Source organism: Urocitellus parryii (genome assembly GCF_045843805.1).
Source record: "Urocitellus parryii isolate mUroPar1 chromosome 13 unlocalized genomic scaffold, mUroPar1.hap1 SUPER_13_unloc_8, whole genome shotgun sequence".
Classification (NCBI taxonomy): domain Eukaryota; kingdom Metazoa; phylum Chordata; class Mammalia; order Rodentia; family Sciuridae; genus Urocitellus; species Urocitellus parryii.
Genome location: NW_027551776.1, coordinates 337058 through 357164, shown reverse-complemented (window position 1 = coordinate 357164; position 20107 = coordinate 337058). Strand labels below are relative to the sequence as shown.

General features: G+C 33.8%; 1 pseudogene; it reads left to right on the top strand.

The window, feature by feature from the left end:
* LOC144251449 (glutamate dehydrogenase 1, mitochondrial pseudogene) overlaps nucleotides 1-11859 on the top strand; it is a 73483-nt pseudogene extending 61624 nt beyond the window's left edge.
* The last annotated feature ends 8248 nt before the right edge of the window (nucleotides 11860-20107 follow it).

The window sequence follows — 20107 nt, the reverse complement described above, 5'->3', positions numbered from 1 at the left end:
AAGTGACTTTGAAATGTCATGTCCAATGGAACTGTGTTTGAGGCATATTTCATGGCCCTGGTTGGTGCAGTACAGACTAGGCTGGACACTCAAGGAATTTGCATGAAGCAAGTTTAATTCAGCTGCAGAAGTCCAGGATGGCTAATGCAAAAAAAATCCTTGGACTCTGGGTCCAGAGATTTAAACTCAGTGAGTGGTTACATAACAGTTATTTCTTATTTCATATTTCTAGATTGGACAAAGATTTTCTTAAATTTTATAAGAAAAACAGAAATAGATGACTAGATAAAGAAAATGTAATATATATACACAGCCATAAAGATGAATGAAATTATGACATTTTCCAATAAATTGATGGACTGGAGTCTATCATACTAAGGGAAATAATCCAGTTCCCAAACAGCAAAGGTTGAATGTTCTGTCTGATGATGTAGGACATGTCACATCAGAGAAATAGAAACCTATAATGGAGAAAAGGAAACCTAACTTGCAGACTGCACTTCCTGGTCTTGGCTAAGATGGCGCCTGGTGATCAGCCAGAAGGTTTTACCATGGGTTGTGCTGAAAAATCGGACCACCTCTAGGATAGGCTCAGAACCCTTCCACCCTCGTAGACAGCTTGTGTCTCCCCTTCCTGCCTGTAGAATGGGTGTACACTCGAACTCTCCTCACCCTGCTGACCTTTATCCTGATTGGCTCCTGTGCCTTATATTAGCTGTGTGTGCTTCCATGAGTTCCAGCCTTGACTGGTCTCCCTGATGCATCTGATTGTCCTCCAGTGAGGGCTGGGTGCAGGCTGTCTGTCGGCCCGTTCCTTTCTTGGCTTGTCCTGGTTGGGTCGTGTTCTCCCTATCTCTCCTGCAGGTTGGAAGGGAACGAGGACTAAAAACCCGGACATGATATATAGATTTTAACACACACTAAGGAGGGAGAAGGGAAGAGGAGAAGTTTATTGGAGTAACTTCTGTAACAAGAAAGAGGAATCTTTCATCTACAAGAAAGGGGAAGCTTCAAACCACAATGACTCTGCAAAAATTCTACAGATATTCTTTGTAACCATCTTTCTGGCAAGGAGAAAAGCTGTTACAATTATGATAGAGACCTCTCTAGGGTCTACATTATAGTGGCAAAGTATATTTGTGCTAAGGGTCTTCAGTCTTTTCAGTGTCTGATATATTGGAGCTGGTACAGGGATGGGCTGGAGAAGTTCTAGGTTAAAGTTCAGGTTCTCCAGTCTGAATTTCTCAATCCCCATGGTATTGAGATAATGTCCACCTAGTCAGACTGTTTTCTGTTTATTTTTTTAATCAAATAGTCTTTAAAAATTTAAACTCAATTTTCTAGTGAAAATTCTTGAACTTCAAATGTTATATTTAAATGTAACAGTAAGATAAACTGATGATATAACTATTTGTTTTATTCAAACTAGACATTCTTCCTCATTGTTTAGAACTGACAAAATAATGAATCAACTTTACAATTTTTCTTCCTACTCCTTGAATTCAGTGCTGAGCACATCTTTTGAGCAACCACTATTTCTTCAACAATTTATTGTTTACTTGTTTCTCTATTTTATATGAATACGTTAAAAGCATTTTGTTTTAAATTATACAGAAACATAGATTCATTTTGATCAAAACATCAATGTGTGATGAGGTGCACCACTAGTCACCCATTCTCCCTTCCTATCCCAAATGTGACCAGTGTTTAAAGGTACTCAGCCCCGAGCTTTAGTCAGCAGACCATGACATAAAATGGTGCTATTTCAAGTTATGTATAACTTGTTTATAATAGGGTTTGTAGTCATGTTATCAGTTCAAGATACTCAGAAAAAACCTTTCTTTTTCCTGAATACATAGTACTATATTATTTGGGGATGACATTTATTTCACCAGTACTTTTTGATGTTTAGTTTGTTTCTAATTTTTACTATAAATGCAGTGAATATTTTGTCTATGCATTTTTGCATATTTGTTTTTATTTCCATGGTACAAATTCCAAAATAGACAGTTATTTGTTAAAATATGTAAATGATGAAAATTTAATAAATGTTTAAAGATTGATTTCAATTTATCTTTCCACTAATATTTTTTAAAGTGATAGTTATTCTTACACATTAAAATGGTCAGGAAGGAGCTCTGGGTGTGGTTCACTGGTAGAATATTACCTAGTGGGCATGGGTCATGCATTTTATCATATTCCAACAAAATTAAATAAAATAAATTACTAATTTTACATTATATTTTTGTTATAGTTTGGGTGTGATGTGTCTTTTGAAGTTCAATGTGTTAGAGGCTTGGTCTTCAGTATGATGATGTTGAGGTGGTGGACAGTTTAAGAAGTGGGGCCTAGTAGAAAAAAGGAAAATGATTAGGCCATTGGGGACATGCCCATTAGAATTAATACTGGTCTCATGAACTGGGTTAGTTTTCATGAGAACTAACTTATTATAAACAAAACGACCCATGTACTTGGCCTCTTCTGCTCAACGCTGTTTCCTTTTCTCTACCTTCTTGTGATGTAGCCAAGATCCCTTATCAGAGCCTGAATAAATTGAATCTCTTAATCTTGGACTTTCAGCCTCCAAAATTATGAGTTAAATATACCTCATTTCTTTGTAATACTCAGCATTAGGGATTTTGTTATAGCAATAGAAAATAAAGAAAAACAATTTTAATCAATACTGTGGCAAAGAGGTATTAACAACAGGAGACTGATGACCCAGGCTAGTTTGAAGACCAATAAAATGAAACATGCACAGTCAAGGGGTTAAAAATTCTACAGCCTGGTTTTATTTCACTTCATTTATTTGTTTCAATCACAAAGTTCAGCATTCTACATGTTACTTTTTTATACATGTACAAAATCATTATATTAAGTGGTTATATTCTCTCAATGAGAATTAAATGGTTATATTTTCTCTATGGAAAAAACTTGTTGTTGGGCTGTGGCTGTGGCTTAGTGGTAGAGCACTTGCCTAGCATGCATGAGGCACTGGGTTTGATCCTCAGCACCCCTTAAAAAATAAACAAATGAAATAAAGGTATTATGTCAATCTGCAACTAAAAAATAATAAATAAAGGAATATTGACACATTAAATAAAAAGAAAAAAACTGATTGTGGGAAGATTCCAAGATTTTTCACTTTTGCCTGCCTAGTTCACCAGAGTGCTGGTGAATATTAAATATGTACTATGAACATCCATATAGTAAAATATTTGCTTGCTCTTTCTTCCCCTTTTAGTGCTTATCCTAGTCTTGCTTTTATTACTATAATAACAAATTTGAATGTCCTAGGCAATAATACTATAGTTCTCTTTCTACTGTTAAACATTATACTTAAGATAAAAATATTGTGGGTCTATAACTCTACATAAGTTGAAAATTCAAATGTATAGGAAACAAACACAAGAACTGACCAAATTAACTGTTTTTTGATAGAGGTCAATATTTGGTGATAACACAAATTAAATATGAAGTAATTATAATTCCATCCAAAAAAGTTTTAGCACTCTGCCTGACCATGGCCCCAAGTTCCCCAAATTGTGGACATGAACAACATTCCATGTGAATTACACAGATGGTAATTTTCCCTTAAATAAAAAACAATGTTGCATTTTTGGCCCCAAGAAATATTTTCTAGTCATCAGACCACCACTACAGTATTTCTTTTGGTTTTTTATTCAAATTCCAATTGTGTTGGGTTGACCAAAGGGAACCAACTCTTATGCTTGAGATACAGAGTTAGGCCCCTTTTTTCTTATGTCTGCATGGGCTCTGTAAAAGCTTTAAGTAATATCATGGGAGTGACTCTGCCATGTTTGGGGCTTGAGGATTCAATTTCTCTTCTCTGTCTTTGGGAACACTTACTCTTTTGATCCAGATGCTATGCTCTAAGGAATACCCAAAAGCCCCAAGAAGATCTCCATATAAAATGGAACTAAGGTCCTTGGCCTACTGCTCTCTCAACCACATGAAAGAGACCTTTTGGATCTCCCAGATGAAGTACTAAGTGAAGCAGATTTGAGCCTTTCCTATTATACCATGTTTATATTGTAAATTTAGGGATAAAATACATGATTTTTGCTGGTATAAGCCTCTAAGTTCTGAACTTTTTAACTCATAGCAAAAGATAAGTGAAATATGGGCCCTGAAAATCTCTGCTTTGATATAAACTGTTTCCCCTTTTGCTTTTTCTTTGTTCAGAACATGGATAAAAGTTCAGGTCATTTTTCAGATCAACTCTACCCTTTGAAGACTGAGTTTTTTACTCAAGTTTCAAGGCTTTCATTTGGGCCATACTGGCAGCTAGGTTGCCCCCTAGGTGTTCATAGACATTTTCCCTAAAACTCATCACACAGCTAAATGCTGGCTCCTTCAAGATCTGATATTTGAATATTAATTTTATTTATTTCTAAATCTGTGTATTCTCCTATAAAACTCTCTTAAGAATCTCTCTGGATTTTAGCTCATTTGCAAATAAAGAAGAACCAACTCAGTATATTTTAATGTATTTCTTGGATCAGGTAATTAGCTCTACTTTGTTCCAAAGGTTCTCTCAGCCTATATGGGTTGAAACCCATATAAGTTTCTGTTTTGATTAAACAAATTTAAAAATAACAGAGAACTGCAATTGCAGATTGCTCAGATTGCCAAAGAAGCAAATTGCCTCTTAAAAAATTCAATTATTCTGACCTCATATTCAATATTGATTTATTCTTAATTATATATTTTACTCTTTAATAATAGTTAAATTGTACCCACTTTGAACCTCTTAATTCATGTGTATTCTTCAGAAAATCTCTTCTATAATCTTACTATTATCAAAAACATATTTTTAGTGTCAGTTTAATAATTCCTCTTTTATAATTTTATTTAATCACCTCCTGTCTCATACATTAAAAGAAAAATAGACAATAATTTCCAACAATTTCACCACAGGAAAAAAATATCATTTTAATATTACCAGGTGTCAGTTTAGATTTTCTTTAATCAACACATTCAAAAAATTTATATAAATTAGAATTTTAAAATAGTGAACACTAATGTTTTTATAAGTTTTGTTTAAAATGGTTTAACTTCTCCATCTTAACTGCCTTTAAAGGATGTTTTTCAGGTAGATATTGTAAATCAGAATGAGCTAAGTAGTAGAAGGCAAAGAGGAATTAGAGTGGGATTTAGAGAGAAGGAGGTACATGTTAGAATAAATAAGCTTGATTTTAGGGTAGATGTAGCCCCAAAGGTTAATTATGCTTTTTGTGGCTTAAATATGTTGAAAGCTTATGTAGTGACCTATAAAAATTTAATGGGAATTGGGAAGAAGCCAACAGATTGCCCTTTTGCTTTAAATTTCCCCAAGAAAAGTCAATAAAATCCCAAGCATGTACACTGAAAAAAGAAAAAGAAGACTGTAAATTCCAGATTCTGCACCCTTGAAAAAAAGTTAAATTTTCAGATACTTCATAATCCTTGACTTTTAAAAAAATTTTTATATTTATTTTTTAGGTGTAGATGGACACAACACAATGCCTTTATTTTACGTGGTGCTGAGGATCGAACAAGGGTCTCGCTTGTGCTAGGTGAGCACTCTACCACTGAGCCACAATCCCAGCCCCTTGACATTTTTTAACTGGGATTATCCTACCAATAATTTTATTTTACCACACTTTTTGTTCCTCTATGGGAAGTTAATGTAGACAAAAAAAAACAGGATTAATGCTTATATTTTCAGATTTATGCAGATTTTCAGAATGTGCTTTTATGCAACAAAACCTAAACATTAGGTTTTGAGTTACTTTTTACATTTTTATATTGAATTTTTATTTTGGGGTACTATTGCAACTCATGAAATTTTATATATCTGAGTTTCAATTATTGAAAACCATGAATTTGATGTTTGAATTGTCCCATCCTTGGCCCATGGGGTCCATTGAATTGGGCTTTGATATTCATTTGATTCAATCTCATCAATTTTTGTTTGAATCTTTGCTCTCTGTTCCTAATTTCATGGGCTCACTTTATTCCTTTCCTATTACAGTACTAAAATTAGCTATTTCTCCAAAAACTCTCATTTGTTTTGTTGGAAATTCTAGGTTGATATTATAATCTGGATGCTAGTCATTCCCATTTGCTAATGAGTTTTTTATTGTTTCTAAGTAATGAATATATATATATATATATATATATATATATATATATATATATATATATATATATACACACACACACACAAATGTATGGGTCCATATGATACTTCCAGATTAAAACTAATGTTTCAGGGATCTTATTCAACTTTGGCAATTTTATTTAAAATTGAATTTATTTCCTCATATGTTGAAAAATTATTTATTACTGATTTGGTATACATACTCTAGATAGATGAGACAGTAATTCAATATTATTCTGGAAAACAAAACTACTGACATTTATAAGTTGTTTTTTCTTCTTTTGTTTTTAATACAAATACCAAAGCAAGTTTATCCTTTCATTCCAGGTTTTATAATTATTTCATGGAGTTTGTATGACTGAAATACCAATCCAGAGTATAATAAACACTTCACACATCTATAACTATAGTACTTCTTTAAATTATGTGTAGTAGTGGAATATTTATTATGGGTAGTAGAGGAATAAGTATAGGAATGCACCACAAATAGAATGAAATATTGAGATGAGAAATAGACTCACATTTCTATAATTATTTGATTTTGCCCAAGGTGTCAAGTTGTTTTTCTGAGAAAAAATAAGTGTTTTTAACCTGTTGTGCTGAACAACTGGATAAATGTATAAAATAGATTTTTTACAAACTTTAATTTCAATGTTTAATTCATCTAAATCTTAAGAAAATGATACTTTAAATATATTCTTCCTTAAATGTAAGTTTAAATACATAAATACATATGTACTTTTAAATTGAAAATTTATTGACTAAATTTTATTACTAGCAAAAATACATTTCTGTCTATGTTAAAAGAAAACAAAATACTACACGTGCCTCATGGTGGTAAGTAACAAGTAGTGATAAGCCATCACTTTTTTCCAGTAACCAAAAATGCTTATTAAATGATAAAATAATACTTCCTGAAAATATCATAGAGATATAAAAATAAAATGACTAGATGAACCAAAACTGTATAGAAAAAAGAGCTGTTCTTTAGTGAACTGAAATTGGAAATTAATTTCTAATGTGGGATTTCTTGAATGGCTGAGATTTGGGCTGATACTTGTGATTGCCCTTAGCAGAGAGTCTCTTGGAGGAAATTTCATCACCTTGTGATGATGTAACTATTCTCTTTTATATACAGCTTATATATACCTTAACTGTAGTGATGGATATATAAACTTATAGATGTAAAAATCTTGCACAGAAGTATGCACATGCACACACACAAACACATGAGAAAATGCAAAACTGGGAAAGTACAGTACAAATTCACTGGAATATATCAATATCAATTTCCACTACACTTGCCCTTCTATAATGAAACTTCCCTTTACCCAAACCATTTCCTTGTCCCAAATCTCTGACAATGATCAATTTGTTCATGATTTCTATAATTTTATAAATTTTAAAGTATATAATTTACTTTTTAAATTAATTTTTTAAATAAATAAAACAAAATTGTTCATGGCACTATAATATCATGTGTAATATCAATACATTGTACATTGTATAATGACTAAGTCAGGTGAAACATATCTGACTCCTCAAACATTTATCATTTTTTTATGTTTTAAAATCTTTAAAACTCTTTCTTGCAACTTTCTGAAATACATAGTAAATTATTGTCATATATAGTCACACTATTATGCAATATTACATAAAAATTCTTGCATCAATCTAACTGTAACTTAGTACTGTTGATCAGTTTCCTCTAATTTTTACCCTGTTATCTCCCCAGCCTCTGTCAACCATCATTCTGCTCTTACTTCTATGAGATCAACATTTTTTAAATTCTATATGTGAATGAGATCATGTGGTACTTGTCTTCCTGTGCCTAGCTTATTTTACTTAATATAATGATTTCCAGTTCCATCTATATTCTCAAGAAAGACAGAATTTAATACTTTTTATGATGTATATATACCACATTTTCCTTGTCCTTGTATCAGCTCATGAACACTTTGCTTGTTTCTACTTCTTGATTAGAATGAGTAATGCTGCAACAAACACACCAGTGCAGAAGTCTTTCTTCAATATGCTGATTTCATTTCCTTTGGATGTACCCAGTAATGGGATTGCTGGATAACATGGTAGTTCTATTTTTCAACTTTTAAAAAAACTTTCAGGCTAATTTTCGCAATAGATGTATTAATTTATATCTCCATGAACGAGGTACTACTGTTCTCTGTTCTCCACATTCTCACCAGCACTTGTTGTCTTCTGTCTTTTTAATGATAAGTTCTTACTGGAGTGAGGTAGTAGCTAATTTTGTTTGATTTGCATTTCCCTCATGCTTAGTGAGATTGATAATTTTTTCATGACCTGTTGATCATTCCTACGTCTTCTTTTTAGAAATGTCTATTTAGATCTACTGCCCATTTCTAAAGCTTGGACAATTACTTTTTTTGCTATCAAGTTTTTTGAAATCCTTACTTATTTTGGATATTATCCCCTTGAAGATGTGTAGTTTGCAAATATTTTCTCCCATTTCACTCTGTTGATTATTTTCTCCACAGGAACTCCTTAGTTTGATATAATACTATTAGTTTACTTTTGCTTTTTTTCTCCCATGAGAAAATTACTTGTTTAAAAGTTACCCCTTCCCATGTCCTCAAGTTTTTCCCCTATTTTTTAATTGTGTTTTGATTGTTTCAGATATTAAAGCTGTATTTAACCAATTTTGAGCAGATTTTTGTAACTGGTGAAATACATAACCATTCTTTTTATTGCTTTTGACTTAAAGTCTGTTTTAATTATATAGGTATGGCTGCTCCTGCTTCCTTTGGGGTTTTATTTCTCTTCATTTTCACTCTATACATTTCTTAAAAGTGAACTAAGTCTTTTTTTGTAAGCAATACATAGCTGGATCTTGTTAAATTAAGTATATCTATGAGTTTCGGTTGGAAATTTAAGATAATTATTGACAGGCAAGATCTTGCTACTACAATTTTGTTTTTAGTTTTCAAGTTTTAGTGTAATTTATTTTCTCTATTTTTATAGTCTTCCTTTGTGGTTAAGTGATTTATTCTAGTAGTGTGTTTAATTTCTTCTTCCTTATTATTTTTTATTTGTTTTTATGAATTTTTAGTTTGTAGTTGCCATAATGTTTATAAATAACATTTTTTAATTATAAGAAGTTATTTTGAAATGATGGTAATTAGCATGCCTGTAAAGACTAGAAAATAATTTTTAAAAGAATCAGAAATATGCTTATAAGAATTTTCCCATTTCCCCTGTGTTCCTCTCCACATTTTGAATTTTTTGATGACCCATTTTATGTCTTTCTATATTGTCTTTTAAGATACTAATTCCGTTATTATGTTTAATTGTTTTAATTTTTATAATAAAGGCATGAATGTTTAGAGTACCTTGCTTATAGTATTAGAACATTCTAAGTTTGTCTATATATTTACTCTTGCTAGTAAGTTTTATATCTTATGATGCTTTATACTTTCTCATTAACATCTCTTTCAGTTTGAAGAACTCCCTTTAGCATTATGTGTAGGACAAGTCTGATGGAAATAGATTTTCTCAGATTTAGTTTGTCCGGAAATGGCTTTATCTATCTTTCACATCTAAAGAATAACAATGCTGGGTACAATATTTTGGGTTGCCAGTTTTCTGTTTTTCTTTGATTGCTTTCTTTTCCTCAGTGCTATATCAATCTCCTGCCACTTGATATGGTTTGGATAAGAAATGTACCTCACAGTTTATTATAGGATGTTCAAAAATCAAGTTTGGGAGTGACTGGATCATAAGTGTCTCGATTTCATCAGTGTATTAATCCATTGATGTCTGAATAGACTGCCTTGAGGAGGGAAGTTGAAGGAAGTAGGCCCAAGGGGTGAGGGGGAGATTCCCTGGAGGGGTTTATCCTCTTTCCGCATCCTGCTGCCATGAGCCCAGCAGCTTTCAATCACAATGTTCTGACTTGACTCAGGCCTAAAGTAATGGAACAACTAAACATGGATTAAAACCTTTGAACCTGTGAGCAAAAATAAATCCTTTCTTATTTAAAATATTTTTGTCAGATGTTTGTCTCAGTGTTGCAAAGCTGACTAACCCACTACTCTTTAATGGCTTACAAGGTTTCTGATGAATCATCTGTTGTCAGAACAATGGGAATGAATTTTATGTTGCTTCTTTTTACAAACTACTTTGAGAATGTTCTCTTTATCTTTCTTCTTTGAGAATTTATTACAGGATGTACTAAAGTAGAATTGGTTGAATTAAAACTGAAAATCTGAAAAAAAAATGACTTTTCTGTACCTTGATATTTGTATACTTCTTTATTGTTTTGAAAATTTTCTGCGCTCCCTCAGTCCCAGGACTCCGAGCGCACCTCTTCTGCGGTCCGCTCACCTCTCGCCTCTACTTTCCGCCAAGTACTGCCGCCTGGGCGAAACGCTGCTGTTGTCGCGCGCGGACCCGCTGCGCTGGCCTCTGCGGCCGCCGACTCGGCTGCACTGCTGGGCTGGGCCCGCGGACAACCCGCCGCCTCCCCGCAGCCAGGATTCACGCCGCCCTCCCGGCGCCACTACAGCGAGGCGGCTGCCTACCCTAAAGACGACCCTAACTTCTTCAACATGGTGGAGGGCTTCTTCGACCGCGGTGCCAGCATCGTGGAGGATAAGCTGGTGGAGGACCTGAAGACCCGGGAGAGTGAGGAACAGAAGCGGAACCGGGTGCGAGGCATCCTGAGAATCATCAAGCCCTGTAACCATGTGCTGAGCCTCTCCTTCCCCATTCGGCGCGACGACGGTTCCTGGGAGGTCATCGAGGGCTACCGGGCCCAGCACAGCCAGCACCGCACGCCCTGCAAGGGAGGTATCCGTTACAGCACTGATGTGAGTGTAGATGAAGTAAAAGCTTTGGCTTCTCTGATGACTTATAAGTGTGCAGTGGTTGATGTGCCATTTGGGGGTGCTAAAGCAGGCGTTAAGATCAATCCCAAGAACTATACAGATAATGAATTGGAAAAGATCACAAGAAGGTTCACTATGGAGCTCGCAAAAAAAGGTTTTATTGGTCCTGGTATTGATATGCCTGCCCCAGACATGAGCACGGGTGAGCGAGAGATGTCCTGGATCGCTGACACCTATGCCAGCACCATAGGGCACTATGATATTAATGCACATGCCTGTGTTACTGGTAAACCCATCAGTCAAGGAGGCATCCATGGACGCATTTCTGCTACTGGCCGTGGTGTTTTCCTTGGAATTGAAAACTTCATCAATGAAGCTTCTTACATGAGCATTTTAGGAATGACACCAGGATTTGGAGATAAAACATTTGTGGTTCAGGGTTTTGGTAACGTGGGCCTGCACTCTATGAGGTATTTACATCGTTTTGGTGCTAAATGTGTTGGTGTTGGTGAGTCTGATGGGAGTATATGGAATCCAGATGGTATTGACCCAAAGGAACTGGAAGATTTCAAACTGCAACATGGATCAATTCTGTGCTTCCCCAAAGCAAAGATCTATGAAGGAAGCATCTTGGAGGCTGACTGTGACATACTGATCCCTGCTGCTAGTGAGAAGCAGTTGACCAAATCCAATGCACCCAGAGTGAAAGCCAAGATCATTGCTGAAGGTGCCAATGGACCAACCACTCCAGAAGCTGATAAGATTTTCCTGGAGAGGAACATCATGGTTATTCCAGATCTCTACTTAAATGTAGAAATTACCTATTCCTGAAAGCCACTTAGGCAATTTGCTTTTAAATTAAAAGTATCTTCCACCTGACTATGCTGCCTTGCTCCAGGGCTCTTCCCAAAAATAAAAAAAAAAGGGTTGTTGCCAAGGAAAGCAGTCAAGAACAGTTACTCAGTTTTGCTCTGGCAGGTCTGGGACATGCTGTAACTTTGATACATGTGAGAATTAGATATGTGGTTTTTGAAAGGTGGCATGGTCCTCAAATGAGTTATTGGTATTTTACATCTGCATAATAACTCAATTTTATAAGTTGCAAAAAAATAAAAGCTGTCTCGTATGCATTTTATTCTCATAGAATAAAATAAGTACATGCTGCTGTAATAAAATTGCCTTGAATCACTTAATAAGCCTAACCTTGACTCAAGCAGTGAATGCCTATAAACATAGTAAATGAAAAAAGCTAGTATTTTTATAACATAAAGTAATATCATTTATAGCTTATCAGTCATATATTGTCCAGCAGAAATAAAAAGCCTGATGGAGATCTGTCTTCATACCTGGAAACATTGGAGACTATTTTTGTTAAAACTATCAGAATTTGCTAACTGCCATTATGACACATAGTCCAAAGAATGTAGTAATCTCCTTATCATGTTAATTAATTGTTCTTCCCTTTTGAATATTATTGTGTTGACTAAACCATAATTCAAGTAGAGTGTCCCAAGAAAAACCACTGGGCTCCCTGTTTGGAGTCCAGCTGGCTCTGAGCACTGACTCAACCTGTGTGCCCTCCCCTTCTGGAGGCTTTGCATTCTGCACCCAGCTTCATTAACAGCAGGCTGAAAACAACATAGGTTCTAGTGTTTATGGAGTTTTTTGGCCAGGGCCTTTTGGCCTTTTGAGCAGTGTCCCAATGAAGTTCTAGGTATTTATGTAAGAATGAGCGCTTTTTTTTTCTTCTTCTCCTTCTTCTTCTTCTTCTTCTTTTTCTTCTTCTTCTTCTTCTTCTTCTTCTTCTTCTTCTTCTTCTTCTTCTTCTTCTTCTTTTTTTAACAAATAATGCCCTTTCACAGATTTCTAACTACTTTGTAACTGCATGACTTAACCTGGTGGTAAAGGCAGTTATTAAAAGTCTACATTTTCCAAAATTTGTTTCTTTTCTGTGTTTTTATATTTAATAGTCTCTCTCTTAGTAGGATAAAACTACATCTGGATTTCAAGAATTTTGTAATAGCTGCCTATGTATCATTTCCTTCTGTTGTGTCCTGAGCTGCCCAAATTTTATTCCTGAATTCTTTTGCATTTTAATTTTATTAAGTAATACTAATAGCTGTTCTTGGGGAGGAGATTTAATGATTAAAACTGATAACTAAAAAAAAAAAAGAAAATTTTCTTCTATTATCTCTTTGAATGAGCTTTCTGCCTTTTTGACAACGGTGTGTGTGTGTGTGTGTGTGTGTGTGTGTGTGTGCATGTGTGTGTATGTTTGTGTGTGTGCATGTACACGCAAGTGTGTAAGTGTAGTATTGGGGATTAAAAGCAGGGTATTGTGAATACTAGGCAAACATTCTGTTTTAGTCAGGTTTTTGTTTTTTGCCACGTGGACCAAAAGACCTTACAAGAATGATTTTAGAGGAGGAAAATTTTATTTGGTACTCATGGTTTCAGAGGTTTTATTCCATAGCCAGCCACTCCATTGCTCTAGTCTAAAGGCAGAAAATCATGGAATAAGAGAGTAGTGAAAGAAAGCAAGCTGCTCTCTGTTGCTATGCCCTTCTGCATTGATGTTCTGTCTCACCCCAGGCCCAGAGTCATGAAGTCAGATGACCATGCACTGAACCTCTGAAATCATGAACCAAAATAAACTTTTCATCCTGTACATTTTTCTTATTGGGTTTATTGTTCAAATGTCAAAAACAAGGATATTTTAGCATGTACTTGAAGATGTGATGGAATAAGTCTTATGACTATCAAAGAGAACGGGTTCTGGCCAGAGGCAGTAATAAAAATAACAGCATTGAGGTAGACAACTGTTTGGCATGTTCAAGGAATATAGAGGAAGCAAGGGTAACTTTTAATAGTGAAAGTTATTGGTGATGAGCTCAGAAATGTATTGGGTAAGTGAGATTATGTAGGGCATGTGAGGTTCTGAAAGCACAGTGGCTTTTATACTAAGGACAATGGGGTACCAGTGAAGAGCTTTGACCTAAGGAATAATGTTTTTACTCATTTTATGATTATCACTTTACATTTTGTGATGAAACTAAAATCTAGAGCCAAGAATGGATGAAGGTTCAGGTTTAGCTTTACTTTAATTCAGGTGAGATATATTAGTTGCTTTGAGAAGTCCTGTACCAATGGAGTTAAGTAAATAACAGAAAACAGCAGGGCTAATGACATTTACTAACACATCAAACATAGAACATGAAAGACTGATGGGAATAAAGAATGATTCAAACATCTTAGCCTGAGAAATTGGAACTTATGGAAAGGAAAGTGATCAATATAGGACATAAGTTGAGATGCTTATTAGACTTTCATAGTGGAAGACCAATAAGCAGAAATCATACAAGCCTGGATTTGAAGGAAGTAGTCTGGAGTGGAAATATAAATTTAGTAAAGAGCAGGATTTCACATATGTTTCTTGAATCTGTGAATATTCAAACCAAGATAAGTTAATTCTGTAGAAAGTTATCCAATATTGGGTAATAAACAACATAGCTATGTATCAAGATGCTACTATTGATTTTGTTTTCAGATGTTGGCCAGGAGTTTGTTTAAAAAAAATAATGAGGAATCTGAATGAATTATGAGCAGGAAATGAATATATTACAATTTGTTTCTAGTCTTAACATGCATTCTGATATTTGGGATTCATGAATAAAATTGTTTTTAAAGCACAGTGCCAATATGAGTTCTATGAAAGAAAAAAGCAGCAAGTTAGATATCCTGGTAACCCTTTTCTATAAATAAAATTTTACCTTTGAGTTACAGAACAGAATTATTTTCCTCTAGAGCTTTACATTGCTTCTTTTAAGGGTTCAGAGTATACTAGCACTAGATCACTTTCAAACAGTTTTTTTTTTCTATTTTTAAACATCAGGTGATGAATGTATATTTGGACACAAAATTTGATAAAGTCTCATTTGTTCCAGTTTTCTAGAGGCTGACTCTTCCCACCCCCACTTTCTGTTCTTTTTAGGTTGTAGATTGAAAATAACAGATTTTTCTTGTGTTTTTATCTGTATATTTTTGTTTTCCTTCTTCTAGTAATTTTGTAGATTTTGTATTTCCAGTTTTATGGAAATACAAAATACATCTTACAACTTGGGCATGCTATGTACTCTGAGGCCATGAAAACCCAACCCAAAGATGGTGTTGTTTAGCAAATGTCTTAGCATGACAAAATTGATCCAAGGCTCCATCTGGGTTGCCATATTTACTGAATAATTACACATGATAAATAGTTGTCTCTCCTGCTAGTTAATTAACACATTGCAAAGATTTTTCAACAATGGAATCCTTGTTGATTACAGTGGGACATTCCAGACAGTTAGCTTACATATTACTAAATCTGAATACTTAGTTGTGAAAGAGAAAATCATTCTATTAGTATCTGAACATTTCCTTAGGGTCAAATATTGTAGCCTAGTTTTCTCTTGGAAAATGAATAACTATAACTCTCTTATTTTTATTCTTATTGTCTAATAAGCTTACCAACAGTCAATAAAACCTGGAAATGTAAATAAGAATAAAAACATAATGATGATGATAAAAGCAGCAAGTTTAATATTCTAGTAACCCTTTTCATTGTAATTGCTCTATATAGAATATTATAATTTCTTGGCTTGGTGTGGATCTTTTGTGATTTTGCACATTCAGCATCCTTTAGGCTTCTTGGATTTGGATTTCCTTTTCTTTCTTGATGTCTGGAAACTTTTCTGATATTATTTCATTGAACAGATTGCTTATTCCTTTGGTTTGGACCTGTATACTTTCCTCTATCCCAATAACTCTTAAATTTGGTCTCTTTATGTTATACCATATTTCTTGGATATTCTGTGTTTCTTATCAGTCTCGCTGTGCTTGCTAAATTCTTTTTGAGATAATATACTTTGTATTCATTGTCTGATGTCCTATATTCTAATTGGTCTACTCTGCTGATGATACTCTCATTTGAGTTTTTAATTTGGTTTATTATTTGTTTCATTTCCAAGATTTCTGTTTAGAATTTTTGTATAACCTCTATCTCCTGATAGAGGTAAATTTTTGCTTCTTGGGAAATGAATAATTACAACTTTCTTATTTTTATTCTTATTGTCTAATAAGCTTACCAACAGTCAATAAGACATGGAAAAGTCAATAAGACATGGATTTGTCTATGATCAATATTTATAGCAGCCTAATTCACAATAGCTAAACTGTGGTGCCAATCTAGATGTTCTTCAATGGATGAATGGATAAAAAATGTGGCATTTATACACAATGGAATATTACTCAGGACTGAAAAAAAAGCAAGATCACGGCATTTGCCAGCAAACAGAGGGCATTAGAGAAGATTATGTTAAGTGAAGTTAGCCAATTCCAAAAAAACAAAAACAAAATCTGAATGTTTTCTCTGATATAAGGGGGGTGATTCAAAATGGGGTAGGGAGGGAGAGCATGGGAGGAAGATTATTTCTAGACAGGGAAGAGGGGTGGGAGGGAAAGGGAGGGGGAAGGGGAATAGCAAGAATGGTGGAATGTGATGGTCATCATTATACAAAATACATGTATAAAGATTTGAATTTGGTGTCAACATACCTTATATACAAACAGAGATATGAAAAATTGTGGTACAGTCTTAACATCTGGAAGATTAAAGACAAATGTAGTCAGGTTGATGTGAGAATGTACTAAGAATTGTAATGCAAAAAAAAGAGAGTACATGTATAATGGCATAATTTGGGGTGAACATACTTTATATAATTGTGCTGTAGATGAGTAATCATGAGTGTAATGCATTTCAGTATTGTCATGTATGTAAAAAATAAATAATTAAGTAAATAAATAAATAATATTGTAATATTGTAACTTTTGTAATAAGCACATGATTTCGACTGTTATTATATTTGAACTTCTTAGAATGTAGTCAGTTTTCAAGAGAAATAAAATAAAATTGCAAACATTAATATTGGGGAAAATATGAGGTTCTTACATATCTAAGTTTTCATTTACTATAATGACAAAATGTATATCAGCATATAGAAGAGACTCACTTACTTAAAGTTTAAAGTAATATTAATTTTTTAGTAGTCTTAGGACATTCGTACAATGAGTACTAAGAAATGCACAAGTAACCTGGAGTGTTTTATTTCTGGCATGAAAACTTTTGGATATTAGAGACATCAACAACACTTTGGAATATCTTCAGAATGTGACCATTAGTAATGATAATTTGTGAAATCCTTGAGAAAGAGAGAGAGAGAGAGAGAGAGAGAGAGAGAGAGAGAGAGAGAGAGAGAGAGAGAGAATATATGTTATATGTTGATGGAGATTTTAGTGTTAGTGTTTTGAATATTCAGGAGACTTAAATCTACAAAACTAGATATAAAAAAGTTGTTTAGAATGTTATGTAAGTTTTCAATATTCAGCTTTAGTGTAGGAAAATGAAATAACTTTACTTCTGTTTTTTGTTGTTTTTCAGATGACAGCTACCTAAAATAAAATGCTGGAAGTTCAATATTAGCTTTAAATAAATGCAGCTCCTCCTTATAAATTGTACTCTGGTTTCTGCAAGAGTTCTTTTATCTCCTGTGGAAAGCTTCTCACTGCCTGTTGGGGACATACTACAGAGATGAGTAATGTTTTAGTCATCCCCATAGGAGGTTCCCCATAGAAGTTCAGAATCATCATTTTTACTGTTCCAACCGAAGGTGATATAATAAATATTAAGCAGTTAAACTTTATTATTCATAATGCGGGCACATTATTTCATCAGACTTATTCTCATTATTAAAGAACACCTTAGTATTAACATCTGGAAGATTAAAGACAAATGTAGACAGGTTGATGTGAGAATGTGGATTGGCTTAAAATAATTTTAAATCATTCTTTCCTTCCTAGTAATTTCAACACACTTCCAATTTCCTCCTTCTATAATAAGATAATATATGCTCAGGATTACATCAGAGCACTTATGTTGAATATATCATCTGTGAGTTTTAAAATATTTGTCATGATTTCTTCTAACAAAGTGGGTTAAAAGTTGGTTCTATTAGTGTTCCAGTTTGAATGTGAGGTGTCCCCCAAAAGCTCATGTGTGAGACAATTCCAGAAGGTTCAGAGAAGAAAGAATTGGGATGTAAGATGGTAACCCAATCAGTGAATTAATCTCAAATAGGGGTTAACTGAGTGGACCAAATTGTTGGTAATAATTTCTTCTTTGGAAAGCCTGTGGCACTCAAAAATTGTGTGTCCCAAATGGATAACTTTTCTCAAACTCAATTTTTATATCTAAAATTAGGAATTACAATATATATGATTTTGTATGATCTACAGAGGGACAAATAAGAAAATAATTTACATATTTACAATGTGGTAGGTCCATAGGTTTCCCTTTCCCTTCTCCTTTTATGGCATTTGTGGTTGGGGACTTTCCACCTGGCTGAGGAAACCCAAATGGCCAATCAGCAACTGACATGGCAACAGACCCCAACAACCACGGGTTCCTGCTGACTGAAGCAATTGCCCTGTCAACTCACATCATTCCTGACCAACTTGAAACAGACATGATCCCCCTAAACTCGGCTTGGCCAACCTGCTGAAGGTAGCTGCAATTTAGATGGCCTAGGCCCTCCTACCTCCAGATTTCCTTATTAGCATTGTTTTTGTCTTTCCTGCCTGCAACTTCCAGGCCCTCACCCTTTTAGGAACCCATGAACCTGGCCCAGGAACTCTCCCTAATAAACCTTCTTTTGTTGCCTCATTCTTATTCTGTGGTTCTTTTTTTTTTTAATTTTTATTTTTTTTTATTATTTTTTTTATTGGTTGTTCACAACATTACAAAGCTCTTGACATCTGATGCACCCATTTCTGCTTTACACTATAGTGAATCAGATTTTGGATAATTTCCCAAAAACACAAAAGGAAACTTTTTATTTGCATACATTCCAAATCTTGTAGCTACTGAATACTAAAATCCCCAGCATTGGACATTGGACATAATGGACTCACACTCTTCCATTGTTCAGATCTTGTATGTTCATATATATTTTTACACATATTTTTTACAAGCATATTCTTATGTACATTTATATTTTCCCATCTTAACTTTAATTTTCTAACCCTAAACCTAGTCAGTACAAAATTTGATATTACCTTTTCCATACCTCTACATCTAAACTTACTGTGACTTAAATTCATGTACACAAATATAAATTTTAAATTATATTTTGACTTTTGCTTTAATAGTCAATGTTAAATTTGATACATATCATAATGTATCATATTTATGAGTCATGCAATCATATATATATATATATATATATATGGTAAACATTTTAATTATCTCTGTTTTAGATCTTGTACATATATACATATATATGTCTTCACATATTTCATAAGCACTTTCTTATGTATATTGATATTTTCCCATATTAATCTTAATAATATAACTTTACCCTAGCCAAAAACAAAATTTGATATTACCCTTTTCATACCTTTATATTCAAACCTAATGTGACTTAAATAAATGCACATGAATGTGAATTGTAAAGTGTATTTTGACTTCTGTTTTCTATTTTCAATGTTAGGTTTGCATACTAATCACAATATATTATATATACAATTCATTCATCTATGCACATATTTCCGAATATTTATTTATAAAACCCACACTTCATTTTTTACTGTGTCAGAACCATTATATTTTTATGTATGATGTAACAAATACATTCTTTTTTAAAATTTGTTATTTCTTTCTTTATATTTTTTAGTCATACATGACAGCAGAAATAATTTTGACATATAATACATACATGTAATGTACATACATCAATCATATTGTCAATTCTATTCTGCTGCCCTTCCTATCCTCCTTACTCCTCCCCTCCTCTCCCATCCTTTCTCTCTATCCAATCTAATGTGACACACTGTTTTTTTCTTTTTCTCATTATAACATCATATATGTATTCTGTATAATAATGAGGTTCTCCTTCCATCTTCAGTGAAACTCCCCTTCTCCCTCTTTTTTCCTCCCACCTCTCTTCCCTATTTAGTGGTAGTCTTCTTCTCATGCTTTTCTTCCCTA